Source organism: Lissotriton vulgaris, chromosome 5 (genome assembly GCF_964263255.1).
Source record: "Lissotriton vulgaris chromosome 5, aLisVul1.2, whole genome shotgun sequence".
Lineage (NCBI taxonomy): Eukaryota > Metazoa > Chordata > Amphibia > Caudata > Salamandridae > Lissotriton > Lissotriton vulgaris.
Window position 1 is genome coordinate 167388278 of NC_141693.1, and position 21239 is coordinate 167409516.

At 45.1% G+C, this 21239-nt stretch overlaps 1 protein-coding gene across 1 annotated transcript in view; it reads left to right on the top strand.

Moving 5' to 3' along the window:
* ASTN2 (astrotactin 2) overlaps positions 1 to 21239 on the top strand; it is a 2581355-nt gene that overhangs the window by 2518443 nt on the left and 41673 nt on the right. The window lies entirely within an intron of this gene.

A 21239-nucleotide genomic window follows, 5' to 3' on the forward strand; every position in this document is an offset into this window, starting at 1 on the left:
ATTTTAAGATGTTTCACCAAGAGCTCCCAGAAGGCATTGTGTTTTCTCAGCATACATCTTCTCATTCAATCTTTTAACACAACAAGACAGTTACTTCGATTTATAGTTTTTTTTTTAACATTTAGCCCACATGTTATGTTTAAGGGTGGCCGGAGTTTGTACAGCTTGCTTAGTTTCCCAACTTCGTTTGAGGGAGATGTTTTCTGCAAATAAAAAAAAAACTCTTTGCCAGATCATTTTTCTTTTATTCACTATTTTTCAAGACAATGCTCCCATCAAAAGACCATTTGAGGATGACATGTTTTCTGCAAACCTGCTTTTAGCATGGGTTTTCTTCTGCCGTTTGTTGTTCTTAAAACCTTGCAACTTTTTAAGTTCATGAAAATTGTTAGAGTTTTTCTTTTAAAAAGGTGAAATGGGTTGAAGAAGTCTGTTCACCAGAGACGTTTTAAGGCATGGGCAATACTGTTTCTCTTTAATTTAGTTTTGATGCGAGTGGTGCGTGAAAGTCTATTACAAAGATTTTGCAGCAAAATGTTGTGTTTGTTTCATGCAACATAAATAAAGTTTAATTTAGATCGAAACAGGACTTCATATATGAGAAGTGGGCGGGTGTCACAAAGATTATTTGCAGTAATGTGAGCTGCTGCTGGGCTACAATATTGAAAACACTCACCACTATCCATCAACATTAGGGGGCCGATTTTGAACCTGGAAAAAGCGCTCTGATTAGCCGTACAGAGCGTTTTTCCCGTACGAATCGTACCTTGCAACGTCCCCCGTACGTACGACGAAGTATGATTCGTACCAGGAGCAGGACTCCCTACAAATCGTACAAAGACCGTACGACTCGATTCTCCGCACGATTCTCCCTCGGAACCGGCTGTACGTGACATCTGTACGGAGCGCGGCTGCTTTTTCCGACCCGGCAAGTACGATTCGTGTCGGGTGCGCACCGTACGACTTTTTTCCTACGAGAGCTGAAAACAGCCGTAAAGGCAGAGTTCACCCCGAAACAGGTACGGAACGGCCCCCCGGGTATGGCACGTACTCCCCATGATCGCAGGGGTACAGCGCGTACCCCTGTGATCATGGGGGGTACACGCCGTACCCCGTGATCTCAGGGTGCACGCACCGTACCCCATGTTCGCTGGGTGTACGGTGCATACACCCTGCGATTGCGGGGTACGGCGCGTACCCCCCATGATCGCAGGGGTACGCACCGTACCCCTGCGATCATGGGGGGTACGCGCCGTACGGGGTGTGTGATTGTGCGCTTTTCCGTACGAATCGCCCTTACCTGACGTGGACCGTACGAATCGCGTCCTGATTCTCCGGTCCGGATCGTACTCGTCGCGTCGTAGGGCGTGTGTACGAGTCGTATGGTTCACGGTTTCAGCTTTGCAATACGTACGGATCGCGACGATTCGGACGGATTCACGGAATGCGGATCGTAATACGTGACTCGGACGGACGGGTACGATTCGTACGGAAAGGGCTCCGGATACGAATCGTACGGCCGTTTTTTTTCTCCAGGATCGGAATCGGCCCCCAAATGTAACAACATTAGAATTGGACGAGTGTGCCTGTGCACCGTCAGTGACCTGGCCTAAGAGGGCATGAAAAAGCTGAAACTGGATCATAAATTTATAACTGTTCTGAACAGGGGCCCCCTAAAAACTATTAGCCCAGGGAGCCCAAAATCCTTAAGATGTCATTGACATTCACAGCTTGACGCCTGACACTCTGCTTTCCATAAATATTGTCCTTGACGTGTCTATACCACCTCTTACTCGACAGATCTCAATACTGGATGAGAAAGATATGACAACCAGGGAAGTTATGTACAGGTAAAAATAGAGTTGTAAGCGGAGTCATCTGATGTCCTTAGTAATGTCATCAAATATGTCATTCATGATGCCATATGTGATGTAGTATGTGATATAATAAGTAATAGCATTGGTGATGCCACGTCATATCTCCAGCAATATCATTAGTAATGTTATCTGCAACGTCATGGCCAGTGTCATCAGCAGTGGCCATTGAGACTAGATAAGGACGTGTAGTTACCTTAACTCGTGAACTTCAAGGTGGCATATGGTTGTAAACCAGATCACCCTACTTTCAACCAATGTGTGACTCTGCAGAGACTCCTCTAGTGAGCCTGGATCTACCAGTCTCCTGTCAGCTGCACTTGGCCACACAGATGCTTTACCAGTCAGGCTATATCTGCCAGTTTCTATTCTAAGTTACAGATGCAATGGCTAGAACAGTTGAACACGATGCTAGTCAATAGTTAGCCAACCATGCTCTGGGGATGCTTTTTACACTGATGCTCTACAAAACAGTTGGCAATGAAGCCTTTGTTCAGAGAGAGATGTGGCGCAGCAACCAGAGCGGCTGACTTCCGAGCGCAGGGCTCGTAACTAGATCCCGGAGACAGACCCCAGCGCCTTGAGACCCTTAAGGGGGTGATATGTTCGCGCTTACAAATAGGAATTTATATATGATCCATTATGAAAATGAAGAAGACGAAAGCATACCATGTAAAAGAGGATAAGCAGAAAAAGAAGGAGGGTGATCAAGGACCAGAAGAAGAAGACTATACAGCTGATATAAAGAAGACATGAAAAAGATTTGCGAACATTTAAAAGCAGCAATATTTAAAGGAAAGTGAAATTGCAACCTGCAGCTTTCCAAGTAGGCCATGCATTATCCTTAATTGAACTAGATCTGGAGAATGCATAATAATGCATGTCAAGCCTATACATTATTGTCTTAAGTGCTTGCATCGCGCTTTAAAAACGATATTGGTGACTTGGGAAAGGTTCACAGGGGTGCCACACCACTGAGTGGAGGAATGGTTCAGCTTGTTCTGATTCGTTCATTTCAAATGAAAACAGTAAGGCAGGCGTGCATGAATGTAACCACCTGCCTTTCAGGAATTTAGTCAGCATGTAATCCTGTTAACAACCTCTTCATCCAAAGGGCAGTCCATGGAATACGTGGTTCGCCACTAAGGCTGAAATGAACAATTTTTAATCCCTGTCTTGGCAAGGCATCTTTTGCAGTGCATGCACTCAATGGAAAGTGCTCCATTTCAGAGGTAGCACTTGTCAATATCTATTAGTTTGCCAGATGGATTCTTAGGCCGACATGTCATTTTTGGGTGTTCATGTTTTCTTAGAAATATTAGGAAGGGATGATAAGTTATTGGTCTCAGCATGATATTTTGTGGACAGGAAGTACTATTTGTAAAGGAGAATGTAGGGCAACAATTATTTGTTAGCTTTTTATTTGTTTTACCTTCCTACAAATTGGCAGTAGACAATTGTTTAAATTATCTACTTTTGAGCTTCTAAAAGAAAGAGAATTTCCATTGAGCCATTTTCATGTTTCACCTCTTAAACGTGTAATATTAATTATCGAACACATAAATCTTTCACTCTCTCGCACCTCTTCAGCAGTACCAAATCTAGATCTAGACTAATATAATAAAGAGAGAGCCCAAACCTTTGAGGCGGGTAATCTCAAGAAGCACTGCACCAATGACAACACCCAATACAGCGTTGGAAAGGGCAGTTGCAGCAGAAGGACAAAGGCTATGCAGACGCCCACCATATACATTTAAAAGGTAAAAGAACCGTGCCAGCAAAGTAGTCCCTTGTGGGAGTGTCTGCGTTGTGCTGTGGGCGTGTGCTGCGGGCTTGACAAACGCTGGGGGCGTGTGGTACGTTCTGCCCTTCATGCCATGTCTCATATCGTGTACTGTGGGCGTGTGCTGGGGCGTGGACGTATACGGGACGGGGGATTACGGGAAAAAAAGCGAGCGTTGTGCTCAGTATTTCATTGTTTTTTCTTCCCAGGTTCTGTACATTCCAGCTCCGGGTGTTCACCCTGCTCCCTTTAAATACCCCTGCACCCCATAATCATAACCCACCCTTACTCCTTAAAATACCCCAACACCCTTAAACACTAACTCATCTTAACCCTATAAATGTACCCTGTACCCCAAAACCCAAACCTATCCCTAAACCCTAAAAATACCCCTGTACCCCAAAACCCAAACCTAGCCCTGAACCCTATAAATACCCCTGTACCTCAAACCCCAAACCTACCCCTGAACCCTAAAAATACCCATGTACCCCAAAACCCAAACCTACCCCTGAACCCTAAAATACCCCTGTACCCCAAAACCCAAACCTAGCCCTGAACCCTTAAAATACCCCTGTACCCCAAAACCCAAACCTACTCCTGAACCCTAAAAATACCCCTGTACCCCAAAACCCAAACCTAGCCCTGAACCATAAAAATAACCCTGTACCCCAAAACCCAAACCTACCCCTAAACCCTAAAATACCCCTGTACCCCAAAACCCAAACCTAGCCCTGAACCCTTAAAATACCTCTGTACCCCAAAACCCAAACCTACCCCTGAACCCTAAAGCTACCCCTATACCCCAAAACCCAAACCTAGCCCTTAACCCTAAAAATACCCCTGCACCCCAAAACCCATACCTATCCCTAAACCCTAAAGCTACCCCTGTACCCCATAACCCAAAACTATATCTGAACCCTTAAAATACCCAAACACCCCAAAACATATACCTCAATACCCCAAAACGTATATACCCCTATACCTATACTTACCTTATCCAAACATAAAAAATACATGCTTTTACCATTCATACATTTAAAACGAATTTCAATGTAAATGTATGCGTGGTAAAAGCATATAAAATGTAATGCCATGTGTTATAATGGCATTGCGGAGTCATGGTACTTTCGTAATGAAAGTATGCGGAGTGATGGTATGCGGAAAGGAAGTTGCGGAATAATGGGTGTTTACCCCCCCCCCCCCCGGTAAGTACATTGGTGGCACGGCGGCCCACATCTCCAGCAACATACTCATATTTTTTCACCACCGATTTGAAAAATGCACAGGTTTCTCTCATTGATGACCAGCACCGACATACACTTTTAGACACACCTCCCGCCACAAGTTCTAGAATTGCGAACTTTGGAGCTGGGGAGCTACGTTCGAATCTCTGCCTCAGCTCAACATCCTGTGATTCCAGGCAAATCGCTTTGTCTCCCCATGCCTACCACAAATGAATGTGTTTTTCTGTAATGTAAATTGTGCTCATGCCATGTTGTCGAGTTCGCGCTATATGATATTGCAAGGAAAAATAAAGCAGGGAAACTCGAGTTCACACACTACTGAACGCGCACTCAAGTGCATCAGCAGTGCACTGTGAATCGGAGCGTTTCACTGGCCTGTCACATATAAGAAATGCTATCAAAACGAAATCCTACAAAACAATATACTACTGGCCGACAGCAATTCATACCCGGACAACGTCGGGACGGGCTGCTAGTGTACAATATAATTTTAAGGCTGTTGAAAAATAGATGCCATCTTTGACAGGAAGGGTTGCCTCTTAGGGAGCACAAACCTTCTTATACATTTCTAAGAGGGCCAAAGCTGGATCTCATTGTTGAAAAAAAGGGTCACCATGTAAGAAGCAGAGAACCTCCTATACATTTCTGAGGGCACAGGAGGATCACTGAAAAAATATCTACTACCAAAATATCGAGTTCCCATAATATCGATGAAAAAATATCGAGGGACATAATATCGACTTTCTATCTTCACTAAGGTAAGTACAAAAATATTGAGTTTAAAATATCGAGTGTTTAAAATATAGACTGTCAAAATATCGATTTTTTTTGTCTTTAAAATGAGTTAAAACTATTATCATATTAAATATATTTAATATAAACATTGTTAAAATTATTAAATAAATGTAACATTATTACATAATTTATGTAACTTCAAAAATTAATAATAATAATACATATATATATATATATAAATACATGTTATTAATAAAACATATAGAATATATTTACCGTAGCATAGCAAAAGGATTACATTTAATGTAACCACTCCAGTGGGTGCTACATTAAAGAGATCGTTGGATAGCGTAGGGGTAAAAATTACTATTCCCACTTCAGTGGGTACAAGAGTAGGGAAAGCGTTGGATAGCGTAGGGGTAAAATTTACTATTCTCACTCCAGTGGGTGCAACAGTAGGGAAATCGTTGGATAGCGTAGGGGTAAAAATTACTATTCCCACTCCAGTGGGTGCAACAGTAGGGAAAGCGTTGGATAGCGTAGGGGTAAAAATTACTATTCCCACTCCAAAGAGTGCAACAGTAGGGAAAGCGCTGGATAGCGTAGGGGTAAAAATGACTATTCCCACTCCAGTGGGTGCTACAGTAGGGAAAGCGTTGGATAGCGTAGGGGTAAAAATTACTATTTCCACTCCAGTGGGTGCTACAGTATGGAAAGCGTTGGATAGTGTAGGGGTAAAAATTACTATTCCCACTCCAGTGGATGCAACAGTAGGGAAAGCGTTGGATAGCGTAGGGGTAAAAATTACTATTCCCACTCCAGTGGGTGCTACAGTAGGGAAAGCATTGGATAGCGTAGAGGTAACAATTACTATTCCCACTCCAGTGGGTGCAACAGTAGGGAAAGCGTTGGATAGTGTAGGGGTAAAAATTACTATTCCCACTCTAGTGGGTGCTACAGTAGGGAAAGCGTTGGATAGCTTAGGGGTAAAAATTACTATTCCCACTCCAGTGGGTGCTACAGCAGGGAAAGCGTTGGATAGCGTAGGGGTAAAAATTACTATTCCCACTCCAGTGGGCGCAACAGTAGGGAAAGCGTTGGATAGCGTAGGGGTAAAAATTACTATTCCAACTCCAGTGGGTGCAACAGTAGGTAAAGCGTTGGATAGCGCAGGGGTGAAAATTGCTATTCCCAATTAATTATTTTAAATTAATTACCAATTATATTTTAATTATGTACCAATTAATAATTAATTTAAAAATATAATTAATTTACATAATTATTTAATTAAAATTAAATTACTTCCCACCCTATTCCCCTATAAACACACAACCCGCTACAGAAAATAAATTACTAAAAATGTATTATTTATCAATTTTTTTTTAAATTAATTACCAATTATATTTTAATTAATTACCAATTATTATTTAATTAACAATTAGATTAAATTTACATAATTAAGTAATTATATTTAAATTACTTCCCACCCTATTCCCCTGTAAACACACAACCCGCTAAAGAATATAAATTACTAAAAATTTATTATTTATCAATTATTCATTTTTAATCAATTAACAATTATATTTTATTTAATTACCAATTATTATTTAATTAACAATTAGATTACATTTACATAATTAATTATTTATAATTAAATTACTTCCCACCCTATTCCCCTATAAACCCACAACCCGCTACAGATTTATATTACACAAATATTATTAAATATTAATAACTTACCTTATTTTCGATATTTTTGTTGTCTATATTTTATCTAGTCTATATTATGTCTAGTCTATATTTTTGATTCAATATTTTGGCTATTCTAGTCGATATTACTCGATATTTTTGTTGTCTATATTTTGTCTACTCTATATTTTGTCCAGTCTATATTTTTTACTCGATATTTTGTCCAATCGATATTTTGGAATCAATATTATGTCTGTTTACCGGCACTGGATGGTGGATCCCATTTTTGGACAGAAGAGTCACCTTCCACAGCTATTATTTGTAAGATTTCGTTGGAAAGTGGATTGTCCCTTTGTCAGCAGACATCCTCTTATACAGTTCAGAGGGTACTGGAAGAACTGCGCCTTCAACAGTGCTAAATGTTGTGAAAAGATCGAGCTAATCGTTAGGGTGAAGGACTGCCTCTTCAAGAGCACTTGTCCTCTAATGAAACATGAGTAGGATGTGTGTGCTAGGGATTCTGGAAGATGGCTCCTGTCCTTTTCAGAAAATGCTGGCTCTTCATCATTACAAATGTTCTAACACTGTAATGAAGATGCTGGAAGATGGATCTCAAATGTATAGGACCACACCAATATCCACACAACTCCCTTAAACCAATACCAGTGTCAGACGATTGATCCCATCCTTGGTGTAGACAGGGAAGAACTTTCAGCAGCACAGTTCTCCTCATACAATGCTGGAGGGCGTGGAAGATGAATCCCATCTTTAGAGAGAACGGCAACACTTTCAGCAGAAGAGATCCCATCATACAGTGCTTAAGGTGGTTAATTATAGATTCTCGCTTTGTGAAGAGCCACACCTTCATCTTCAGAGGTCCCATCCGACACCGCTGTGGGTGGTGAGGTTCCGTGACAATTGTAAGTGGTGCTTTCGACTCGCGCCAATATGGTCGAGTCTGGTATCTATGAACCGCAAATGACGAGTTTAGTAAGTGTGCGCAGTTTCGCTGTGCTAGCTTAAACCGTTCGTTTGTTATGTGGGTTTTTCATCTGTACCCACGGGTTCCATCTTAGATACGGCATCCATTTTGTCTCTTGCCCTCAAGTAGCCAGCGAACGGACGTTGTCCGTTTCGCGACCCTGGGACTCCCAAGATATTTGCGGAAGACACATGTTCTTTGTAAGTGTCTTTATGACGAGGGGGATGCTACTGTAAGGCAGATGACGCCGCTTGAGGCTCATCTTGCCGCACGGGCTTATTGTCTCAGCCGTGCATCTCATTAGGCACGTCCCTTTGATGCCTGCATCTCGTGTTTCCCGTTACCTCCCCTTTTACACCCTTTCCGATCTCCCCACTGTCTCCGTCTTCCTCTACACCTGTCCTTGTTCCTATTTCGATCTGTTTTACTGCTGATTGGAATTTGCTAATGGTGGGAAGATGGGTTTTTACAGTTGGGACCCGCCAAATGTTTCCGCACTTATGTTTCGGATCTCATGTGTTTCAAAGTGACCAAAGCGACCCCTCTGGGGGATAATTGTGAGAACCGGGTTGTAAACTTTTGTGTTCAATGTTATCCTATGGGTAAAAACTGTATAAAAGGAGCAATCCACAGAACCAATTTGAAGCAGTCTCCCCAAGTTGCACGCTGTGTACTTGTCGTGATCTCTGTGTTCCCTGCAGCAAATAAACCTTGAATCTTGACGCCGAAGGAAGTGTCCCGTGTCTCTGTGACTTGTACGCCGGAGCAGGTTACCCACGAAGGTTTCAGGTGTTGTGCCCTGGCACCGCTGGGTCTTACAGAACCCAGTCCTTCAGTTGGCGCCCAACGTGGGGCTGCATCAGTGGTACCGGTCCAAGCCCGACGATCGTGAGGAACTTCGTGTGAAATCTCCGAGGGAAGGTGCACTCCGCTTCATCGATCTTGTTGTCGAAATAAGTGGCCCGAAGACTTTTCCCGCGAAGATTCCCGCCTCCGGACGGCTGCGACGGACTGCTGCCCTGACTGTAGACCTGTTTTGGCGCCTGGCGTAGACCTTGGTATAGCGAGACGATTGACGGGCCTTCCTGGTGACGCCATCGATTTTTGAGTTAAGTATTTGTGGGTCGCTCCCATAGCTTTTGGTTGTTGACACTTTAGCGAGTGTTTTTGTTGTACACGCTGTGTGAGTGTTTTTGTCGGTGACACTTTGCTAGCGTACTTTGTTGTGTTGTTTGACGACTGCAGCCGCCAAAAACCGAGGGTTTTGTTCTTTGCTGGGACTTGGTAAATCCCGTAACCCTTGAAGTTTGTGAAACTCGGCTAGTGTGCAAGATGCCTGGTCGCAGTACTTTGTTTAGTTGTTTCAGACCTTGTGGTGCGGATTCCCGACTGGAGGACTCGTGTCCGATACCTCCGGTTGGAACTCCTACTTATGATCTATATAGCAAACATGGGCTAGGCCCAATTACCTTTAACGATTATTGGATTAAATATACAAAGAAGGACGGTGATCTTCGTTGGCCACCTCACGGTAGCTTCGAGGCGTCAATCTTAGATAATCTAGAAATGAAGTTGTTCGAACGAAAATCAAGGCCGGCCATGTTTGATGCCTTTCGGTTGTGGCGAAAAGAAGCCCGACAGAAAGAAATCAGACAGAATAAACGTAGTCAGCGAGATAATGTTGCTACCATAGTGAAGAAAGCTGAGCAGTTCCAGCGTGATAAGGAGGATAAGGATAAGGAAGTGTTTGAGAGACTACAGCGTATGACCATAGATAAATGCTATCCTGCTTTGCCTACGGAGTCGGACAAGAAGGAAGAGGTAGTTGAGGATCCTTTAATGTCCTATCTTATGAAGTCGCCACCCCCGTACGTACAGGGTACCGCAGCTCCTGTGGTCCCTGCCGTACCTGTTCTTCCACCTATTCCTCCTCCACCTGTTCCTCAACCTGCACCCGTTCTTCCGACTGTTCCCGCTCCTTTGTCTGTTTCTATTCCTACTGCTCCTCCGCTTCCTCATACTCCTGCTCCCGCTACTGCTCCTGTTTTGTTAACCCCTGTTGCTGCTACTGTTTCTACTCCTTCTCTTGTTAGCCCTGTGTCTTATTCTTCTCCCTCTACTCGTAGTCGCAATTCTCCTCTTGCGGCTAGCTTCTTTCAGTCGCTCAGACCTGTTCATGGGTCCGCTGGTTCCGATGGTCCTCAGAGACGAAGTCAGCTTCCTGGAAACAGAGAACGCGTTGCGCTATATAATATGGCGATGGGTTGGATGGTAAATCCACAGAGAAATCCACCACGTGTTGTCCTCGAAACGTTTTGTCAATTCAATATACCAACCCAGAGATACGTGTTTGATGAAATGTGTAAGTTCCTTCATGATAAGATAGCGGCCGATGCGCCTGACGAGGTGCTGACCGCCCTGTCTGAACTTCGGCTTCAGTTTTCAACTGGGCTGATAGTTGATACTAATGTTCGACGTGCTATCGAGCGGTTACTATCTTTTCGTCCCGCTCCGATACCTTATGCATTGTTTGTTGAGGATATTGAGAAACAACCAGATGAGTCTGGCCAATACCCCATGCGGGAAGTTCCACCAGTATGGATGCCAGGCGATGCTACTGCTGTTCCTATTATTCCACCGTATTTTCAGAGAGTATGGATACATCTCCCGTGGAAAAGATCGGAAGTGTTACAGGTGAAGCAATCATTGCCTGACCCTCGCAAAAATCCTGCAGGGTATTACAAAGAATTATCGCAGCTCGTAGATGCTACGATAATGAACCTTGCCGATATCGACATGTTGTTTGGCAATGTCGTACCACAACCGGTATGGGCTAAGATTCGCCAGCAAGATCACGCAAATGAATTAGGTGGTGATTGGGCGGCCATCTTGGCGGCAGATGCTTTACAAACTGGTGGAGCTAAACCTGAGCAGTTGATTGCTGCCCTCCCCCAAAGAATAATAACGTTAATGAAGACTCTTATGCCGGCTATGAGGGTAAACTGGGACAAATTGTCAGCCTGTAAGCAAAAGAAAGATGAGAGTGTTTCCGACTTCTTTACGAGGTTTGAGGAAGCATTCATTGACCATAGTGGTCAGGACATGGGTACTGAGGGTGGACAAAGGTTGTTTGTGGATAAATTTGTTTCGAATTTATTGCCCGATTTGAGCAATAAATTGAAGAATTCGGAAAGTGCATGGGCTGTTTCCACCTCAGCTCAGATATTGGCTACGGCACAATACTATGAAAACAGAGAGAAAGAAGAGAATGACCGTGCTGACAAAAAGACGAAAGAGCTGAAAACTAAAGTGTTGTTGCAACAAGCGTATCCTCCACGGTCAAATCAGAATAATTCACAACAGAGTCGATCGCAGTCGCAATCGAATCGGTCACAGTCGCGTAATGATTCCTCCTCCCAAAGATCATCGTTAGGGTACAATCAATGTGCTTATTGTAGACAGGAGGGACACATTAAATTTAACTGCCCTGTTTTGAATGAACGTAATAGTGGTAACTCATCTAAAGGAGGTCGTGGTGGTTCGCAACAGGCGTCACGTGGTAGAGGTCGTGGTGCTCAGAATGATCGCTCAGATAACTCATCTAATTCTAATAACTGTTTTGATCAACGTGGATCATCGCAAGGACGATCTGCGCAGTACAATGTAGACGATTATTACGTCGATCAGGGAACTGACGACAGTAATTACTAGGACAGCCAAAGACAAGGAGAGGGAGTGGTATCAGTTCCGGTTGATCAGAGAGGGCCTTACGTCGCAGTTGCTACATCGGGCGTCGTTGAGCCTTTTCTGTTGGACACTGGTGCAGCGAAAAGTTCTATCATGTATTCAAAACTCCCTGGCGCACCTTTGTCTGGCTTAACAAATGTTTCCGTTGGATTCTCTGGCGCCCCCGTTAGCAATCCAGTCTCACGCCCTTTGCCCCTTCAAATTGGGCCACGTGAGCTAGAAGCTCCGTTGATTTTAACCACGGGTTGTGGCGAGAATCTTTTGGGCCTGGATTTGCTTAAACGTTTGTACGCAACTTTGTATTGTTCTCCTGCGGGTGTAAAGCTTACGTTAGGAGAGAGGGTTGTCTCTCCTATGTACTTGTCTCTTGATAAGCTTCCACCGGAATTGAGTTCTCTTCCTGCGTCTTTGTGGGCGACGGGTCCAAATGATGTGGGCCTACTTGATATCTCCCCTTATGTTGTTCAGTTGAAATCTAATGTGCGATTGCCACGCATTCCCCAGTATCGTATCTCCCTTGATGGTGAACGAGCGCTGTTGGCGATCATCTATGATTTGATCGAGAAAGATGTTATTGAGGAGACTCGGGGAAACGTGTGCAATAGTCCTGTACTGCCTATTCTTAAACGCACAGATCCTACAAAACCGCCTGTTTATCGTTTTGTTATTGATTTACGGGAGGTGAATAAAATTGTGGTTCCTCAATTCCCTGTTGTGCCTGACATCACGGCGCTCCTGACTCTGATTCCAGCTACTGCATCATGGTTTTCGGTGATTGACTTGAAAAATGCGTTTTTCAGCATTCCGATTGCCGAAGAGAGCAGGGACCTTTTCGGTTTCTCTCTCGGTGGACGAAGCTTCCGGTTCAAACGCGCTCCTCAGGGCTACTGTGAAAGTCCATCGATTTACAGTCAAGCCTTGAAGGGTCAACTGGATGCGTTTCGGTTGCCGGTTGGTGCGGCCTTGATCCAATACGTCGATGACTTATTGGTGGCTGCCGATACTCAGGACATTTGTAAAATAGCTACGGTGTCATTGCTGCAGCATCTCTGTGAGCTAAATCATAAGGTGTCCCCTTCTAAACTCCAATATTGTTGTCAAGAAGTAACCTATCTAGGTCACTTATTGTCAAAGGAGGGAAGGAGATTGACCCCAGAGAGAATTGCAGCGATTGCGCGAATGGCTGTGCCAAAAACCCAAAGAGATGTGCGTGCCTTTCTAGGTATCACGTCATACTGCAGGCAATGGATTCCTAATTTTTCATTGCTAGCGAAACCATTGGTGGCTCTTACGTGCAAGGATGTTCCAACTCCTTTACCATGGACGGAAGAATGTCAGAAAAGGTTTTCTGAGTTACGTGATTCATTGTGTTCGGCTCCTGTGTTGGGTACCCCTGACTACAGCAAGCCGTTTACGCTATATGTTCACGAGAAGGAAGGTTGTGCTTTGAGTGTCTTAACGCAACCTTTTGGTGGTAAACAGCGTCCATGTGCATATTTTTCCTCGACCTTGGACCCAGTAGCTAGAGCATTGCCGAGCTGTTTGAGAGCAACTGCGGCAGCTGCGGTCTCCATCCGACAATCAGCAGGATTGGTCATGGATAATATGCTTACAGTGATGGTTCCGCATGCAGTCGATACTCTTTTAAATCGTACGAAAACTCAGCACTTGACGAGTGCGAGGTTGTCTGGGTACGAGTTGACGTTATTGGCAAGCCATATTCAGATAAAACGTTGTAATGTCTTAAATCCGGCAACTTTGTTACCAATTAGTGCAGAGTCAGATGAAGTAGTAGAGCATGACTGCTACTTGAGGACTGAAGAGGAAACAAAAGGTCGAGTGGACCTTAAAAACACCCCATTGGAAGATCCGGATGGCACTCTGTATGTGGATGGGTCATGTTTTAAGTTGCCGAATGGCGATGTGACTACTGCTTATGCTGTTGTAACATTGAATACTGTTGTTGAGACTGCAAGATTGAATCAGAATTCCGCCCAAGCTGCGGAATTGATTGCTCTCACTAGAGCATGTGTGTTAGCAAAAGGTAAACGTGTGAATGTGTACACCGACAGCCAATACGCTTTTGGGGTAGCGCATAGTTTTGGACGATTGTGGCGAGAGAGAGGTTTCTTGACGTCGCACGGTACGAAGATTCAGCATGGCCAGCTTGTGAATGATCTTCTGGATGCATTGACTTTGCCTACGCAAGTCGCGATTGTTAAATGTAGCGCTCATCGTAAAGTGACGGATGATGTTGGTCGTGGTAATGCGTTTGCGGATGAGATTGCTAAGGAGACTGCCCGGAACCTTAGCACTCGAATGTATGTGACGAGTTCGGTTAGGTGGCCTACGGAATCGAGTATGTGTGAAGACAACATTGAAAGTGTGAAAGAAATTCAGAATGAGGCCACCGAGACTGAAAAGGCGAAGTGGAAAGAAAGTACGGGAAAGTTGGATGCGAGTGGTTGTTGGATTGACTTGTCGGATCAGAAAAGATGGTTGTTGCCTGATGCGTATGTACTGGCCGTTGTGACAATGGCACATGGGTTAGCACATATTAGCGTGAAAGGCATTTGTAAATTGTTGTCGTCTGTGTGGAAGAATGATGGAATTACGAAATGTGCTGAACGGTTGGTGAAGAATTGTATGGTGTGTATGATGTACAATCCTGGCAAAGGAACCCCAACTCCTCCTGGCAGTTTTGCTCCCCCTTCGTATCCCTTTGAGGTGATTCAATTAGACTTCATCCATATGGAGCGATGCAATAACCTGAAATACGTTTTAGTTGTGGTTTGCGCATTCTCCCGATGGATTGAGGCCTATCCTCTCAAAGACAATACTGCTTTGTCTACTGCAAAAATCCTACTGAAGGAATATTTTCCTCGGTATGGAATGCCTAGAGTCGTGTGGTCAGATAACGGAAGTGAGTTTGTTGGAAGTGTGATGAAGAGTGTGTGTAAGGGCCTTGGAATAAATCAAAAATTCCACAGCGCCAATCATCCCCAGTCAGCTGGATTGGTTGAAGGGTACAACGGCACCTTTAAACTAAAGCTAGCGAAGATTCAGGCTACGACTGGTCTTTCGTGGCCTGACGCTTTGCCCTTAGCATTACTGTCAACTAGGGCGACTGTACACTCCCGAATAGGGCTTAGTCCCTACGAAATAGTGTTCGGCCGTCCTGCGAATGTGTGGGGGGTTCCTAGGCCAGGAATGTTTTCTGATCTTGAGTATCCAATGTTGATTGACTATTTATATGACTTGACTGCTAAACTGAGGTTAATTCACCAACAGGTTTACGACGCACTGCCGACGCAGACGGAGGGTCCAGGCCACCAGCTCCAGCCTGGAGACTGGGTGGTGACACGCAACTTTTCACGCAAGAATAATCTGGACCCGAGGTTTACCGGACCTTACCAGGTGCTCCTGGCCACGAGGACTGCCGTTCGTCTTGAGGGGCGTAAAAATTGGGTGCATGCCACCCATACGAAGCGAGTCCCTATCCCTTTACCGGCAGACCCGTGGGTAAGGAAAGGCATTGCGTCAACAGAAACAGAAACATTGCCGGCGTTTGTACCTTTCAGCGACGCGCAGCCTGTTGGAGAATCCTCAGCGCAGCAGAAAGACACTGTTGAACAATTGTCAGCAAAAGACTCAAGACCAGAACAATCGACTGATCAGCAGGACGCTGTCTCTTCAACGGATCCTTTGTTCGACGAGCAGACACGTCCCGGGAAACACCGATATTCTTTGCGATCTCGCACTAAGGACAAATAAAAATATTTTGTTTTGCTGAATTAACGACTGCATTATCCCCGTTTCCCGTGATCAGTTTTGAGCATACGTATCACTATAATTTTTGTATATATATAGATATATTGAGCTTCCTCCCTTGTATCTTTTTTTACTTCCACAGCCGAGAGACTTTGTGCTTGTATATACATATTGTGTATTGAAGGCCGTAGGGCCGCGCGCGTACTTCCTTCTGGGTAGTAGGTCTTGACGCTAGGTTGAAGGCCGTCGGTCCCTGGGAACTCCTAGGGGTTGACTATTGCTACACAGAACAAAGTGCGTCAAGAAACGTTGCGGACGGTCGTAGGGAATGGCATTCTCGAAGCTGAATGATTTGGAGGGAGCTAAGGCGCACAGACTTAAGCTGCAGCAACTCAGTCGTACCAAATGTTTTATATTCCAACTGTTTGTGTTATTTTTGACTGCTTCTGCATTATTGGCGGGTGGGGTGTACTATACGATGTCTTACTTCTTACCTGCTACACCTACTACTACTCCTTACCCTAATCTTACCTCTACTGCTTCTCCCCATTCCTTTCACATGTTACCGGAACACGAGCAGGCTAGACGTGTAGAATTCCGCAACAATTCCTTTATTCAGCTCCTTCACCAGCATCAGTTAGTGGTTAACACTACTAATTGTTGGGTGTGTGGGTTAATGCCACATACTACGGATAAGGGAATTCCATATCTGGTGTTACCGTATAGTTCCCAAGGGTCAGCTCGAGCGTTCCAAACAATGTTTCGAAGCGCACTGGGTTTCCACCCCATTCGAGAACCACGTTCCCCCTACTCTGGTCCTACCTCGTATCAGAAGCCTTTGTCGATAGCCATAGAGGATTTAGATAGCGATATCTATGATCCCTCGCTTATCCCTGAAGAAGAGGTACAAGCCTATAGAGTCCTAAGTAGAGGCGAATATAGTGTGTTCACTAGCGAAAAGCAGCTTAAAAGCTCGCCTCCAATATGGGTCGTACCCCACACTGGTAATTTCTGTCTTATGGGTCGTGGTCGAAGATCGCAAGCCCGACTTGGAGCAAGTGCTTGCACTGAAAATTACATTTTGCCGATGTCCTCGTCCCCTGTGTTTCTGGCTGCCAAGGGTACATACTTTATCTGTTATGATCGTGCATATGCATGGTTGCCCGCCGACTTCATGGGCTCATGCTTCATTGCAAATCTGTTGCCTCCGACGTTCACTGTAGACGCCGATTATCACAAGACTAGAGTTGTGCGAGGTGTAGTTAGCGAAGAGGATACTGCCGGTCAAGAGGCAGGAGACTTTTTCAAGGGTTTCCTCCCGTTTTGGGGACCTATGGTTAACAGTAGGAACCTGAGACAGTTGACTCGAGTGGTAGAATCGACAGCTAATATTACTGCCAGTGCCCTTGGTAATATCACCACAGAACTTCAGGCGGAGAGACTTATGACGTTACAAAACCGTATGGTTTTGGATGTCATCTTAGCAGATCGCGGTGGGGTATGTAAGGTGATCCATTCGAGCTGCTGCATTTTCATTCCAGATAATGCTCCAACTGTCTATCAAGCCATCTCGAGGTTGCATAAGATCTCCGAATCCATACACGTGGATGTAGGGGATTGGACGCTGCTAGGATGGTTTTGGGGCCTGATGTCGACTTGGGGTTGGAAAATTCTGATGATCATCGGAGTTGTGGTAGTGTTCCTGTTCACGTGTTGCCTTTGTGTGCAGTGTGGTCCTGCCTTATGTGGCCTTTGTGCTACAACGTGTATGAGACAACCATCTGTTACCAAGGGGACTCAGTTGGACAGAGCTATGCTACAGCAACATCTCGATGGTCTGATGAATATCGAATATGATTCCGACTAGTGCTTGCCTACATGAGGGCAAAAGGAGCGTCTGAGGTTCCGTGACAATTGTAAGTGGTGCTTTCGACTCGCGCGAATATGGTCGAGTCTGGTATCTATGAACCGCAAATGACGAGTTTAGTAAGTGTGCGCAGTTTCGCTGTGCTAGCTTAAACCGTTCGTTTGTTATGTGGGTTTTTCATCTGTACCCACGGGTTCCATCTTAGATACGGCATCCATTTTGTCTCTTGCCCTCAAGTAGCCAGCGAACGGACGTTGTCCGTTTCGCGACCCTGGGACTCCCAAGATATTTGCGGAAGACACATGTTCTTTGTAAGTGTCTTTATGACGAGGGGGATGCTACTGTAAGGCAGATGACGCCGCTTGAGGCTCATCTTGCCGCACGGGCTTATTGTCTCAGCCGTGCATCTCATTAGGCACGTCCCTTTGATGCCTGCATCTCGTGTTTCCCGTTACCTCCCCTTTTACACCCTTTCCGATCTCCCCACTGTCTCCGTCTTCCTCTACACCTGTCCTTGTTCCTATTTCGATCTGTTTTACTGCTGATTGGAATTTGCTAATGGTGGGAAGATGGGTTTTTACAGTTGGGAACCGCCAAATGTTTCCGCACTTATGTTTCGCATCTCATGTGTTTCAAAGTGACCAAAGCGACCCCTCTGGGGGATAATTGTGAGAACCGGGTTGTAAACTTTTGTGTTCAATGTTATCCTATGGGTAAAAACTGTATAAAAGGAGCAATCCACAGAACCAATTTGAAGCAGTCTCCCCAAGTTGCACGCTGTGTACTTGTCGTGATCTCTGTGTTCCCTGCAGCAAATAAACCTTGAATCTTTGACGCCGAAGGAAGTGTCCCGTGTCTCTGTGACTTGTACGCCGGAGCAGGTTACCCACGAAGGTTTCAGGTGTTGTGCCCTGGCACCGCTGGGTCTTACAGAACCCAGTCCTTCAGTGGTGGGCATTGGCTCTTATTTCAAGTTGGTTCCATCTGAGGTACGAGGTTCCTCTCCTTCATGTCCCCTCATACAATTCTAGGAATCCTGAAGGTTTGATCCAATCTCTGGGAATAAGGCCTGTGTGTTGTTGTGCTCTTTAGAATGGTTAGAAGTTGTTAAGCTGTCTGTCTCTATCTTGTTCTATGACCATTACAGTATATGCCCACTCTGAGGGCATGTTAGGGTTTGATAGTGGAATATTGGGAGTCAGCTGGGGACAGATGTTAAGGCTGGGTGGCACCATCGGTATGGGCTCCTGTTGTATTACAGTGAACTGCATTTACTTACTGTAGTTATGTGTCTTCTGCACTACTTATCCAACTAAGCCCAATACTGCATTCACCTTCAACAGCACCGGCCCCCTCACAAATGCTGATAGTGTCGGAGGTTTGATCCATTCTCTGGGAATAAGGACTGTGCCTCCAGCAGCCCAAACCCCTCATAATTCGGAGGGTTCAGGAAGTTTGGTCCCTTTTCTGGGAAGAAGTGAACCTGCTTCTCCTCATGTAAGGTCGAGGGTGCTGGAAATGTCATCATAGCTCATCCGAAACCTCATTTTACTAATCTGATTCCACCGATAACCCTAGACTCTTCCCTCCTCTATCCCTCCTTTATTCTATCCAATCAAACCAACAGACTCACATGCCCATATTAACAATTTATATTTCCTTATAGTAATCCACCCCTAATCCTTTGGACTCAGTGCCTTAAGCGCTATATAAATACAATTACAATATCTTTGGGAAGAAAGGCTACATCAGCACACATACAAATCAACAGCGTAGCCAGTGTGACATAGGCTGTAGTGCAAAAAAGAAAATGGTCCCCCTGGCATTATAAAGCACAGAAACAATCAGGGCTCCGTGATCCTCTTGGACCTCTGGCCCTGGGTACCACTGCACCAGCTGCACCAATGGAAGCTATGCCCCTGATACAAATTCTGAGGGTGCAGGAAGACCGGTCCCTTTGGAAGCTGGTCCCCATCGACGGCCCATTCTGATTCCAAGACCTGCTCATAGGATGCTGAGCGTGCAGAAGTTTGACTCCCTCTTTGCAAAGAAGGGCCCGCGCTCAGCAGGCTGCATCTGCTCATACAAATGCTGGGAGTGCTGGAATATGGCTTCCTGAACTTGGCTCCCATCTGAGGTAAGAGGCGCTAACACTTCAGAAGCCTCCATCCATTCATATAATGCAGGGGGTGGTAGATGATGGAACATTCCCAGGAAACCGGGGAAATCTCTCAACTAAGTTTAGGCTCTGGTGGTGGGAGGCGGGGTTTGCATCTTCCGCTGAGAAGTCCATGGTTTCAGGTTTGAAGCTGGGCATCATGAGGACATACATCGGTTTGGTGATTTTTGCTACTTTTTTTGTGTGCATGAAAAGGGTGAGTGGGCTTTAGAAACAGACAGAGCCGGAAAAAGAAATTGGAGGGAGAATGGAGGTGAACGAATGTTAAGTGGAAGGCAAACGAAAAGATAGTATTTAATTTGCAAAGTAAGTGCCAGGACCCTCATCGGGAGGTCACTGCAGCTTGCACCACCAATTGCCACTGCAATGACAATACCTACAAAACTACTAACCATCACAATCCCACAAGTGTGACAAATCTGAGTAGTCTACGCTCCCAAAGCTGTAAGAAAGGCTTGATGTTAGTTATTTTGAATTTATATTTGATTAATAAACAACTGTTGTTCTGCTCATCTCTAAATCACAAAAACAGCCCTTGCCGGGCCTTCTGTCATAAGGGCCAGTGCCGAGCACCGGAAACCACCGGCTCAAATTAAGCACTACAGAACACGTATTCTACGAATTAATGACTGTCAGGGTTCTTCTTTGTCACCTTGTGAATAGTAGAAATAACTTTGTGCTTTTTATTCAAGAGTGGCACCTTTTACTGACTCAGCGCAAAGGTGGGATCGTAAGTAGCTTTGGAGACCACACAGGACTCGCCTTCCACTGTGTGATAAGGGCTGGTCAGACTCGCACCTCGACCTCTCTCTCAAATGAAAGCTGCTGACTGCCCCAGACGCTGGTGTTAAAAACGTGTAAAAACTATTTACGACCGCGGGGCCATAAATCCTGCTTCCCAGTGTCTGGCCCTCCCACAGAGGTGACCTTGGGCGTTCCGTCTTTGATGGCTCATTAACCCATGACACGCAGCCACTGTCTCCCCTCTTCTCTCGACGACGTCGCATTCATTTCGCTTTTAAGCCACTCGCCCACATATAAATCATCAGCCTCTCGGGTTTTATGTTCCTCGGTGTAGGCCGCTGTCTGGACATCATTAAGACCTCTGAGCCCAGCCTGTGGGAGGCAGAGGGAAGCTTGTGGGAGGCGCTTTCTGAGGGATGACGACTTCCTGCGACCGCTAGACCATCGTTACGGAAGACACGTCAACCGGAACTGCATGTTGGCACCTTGATAATAGCATTCTGACTGCCCGAATTGTCCCGAGTGTCATTTCATTGGCTTAAGTATGAGAGAAGGCTGTGTGTTCCCCACTGGATGTACGTGTGAGCTGTAGGTTATAGAATAAGCACCAGTCGCTTAACCCAG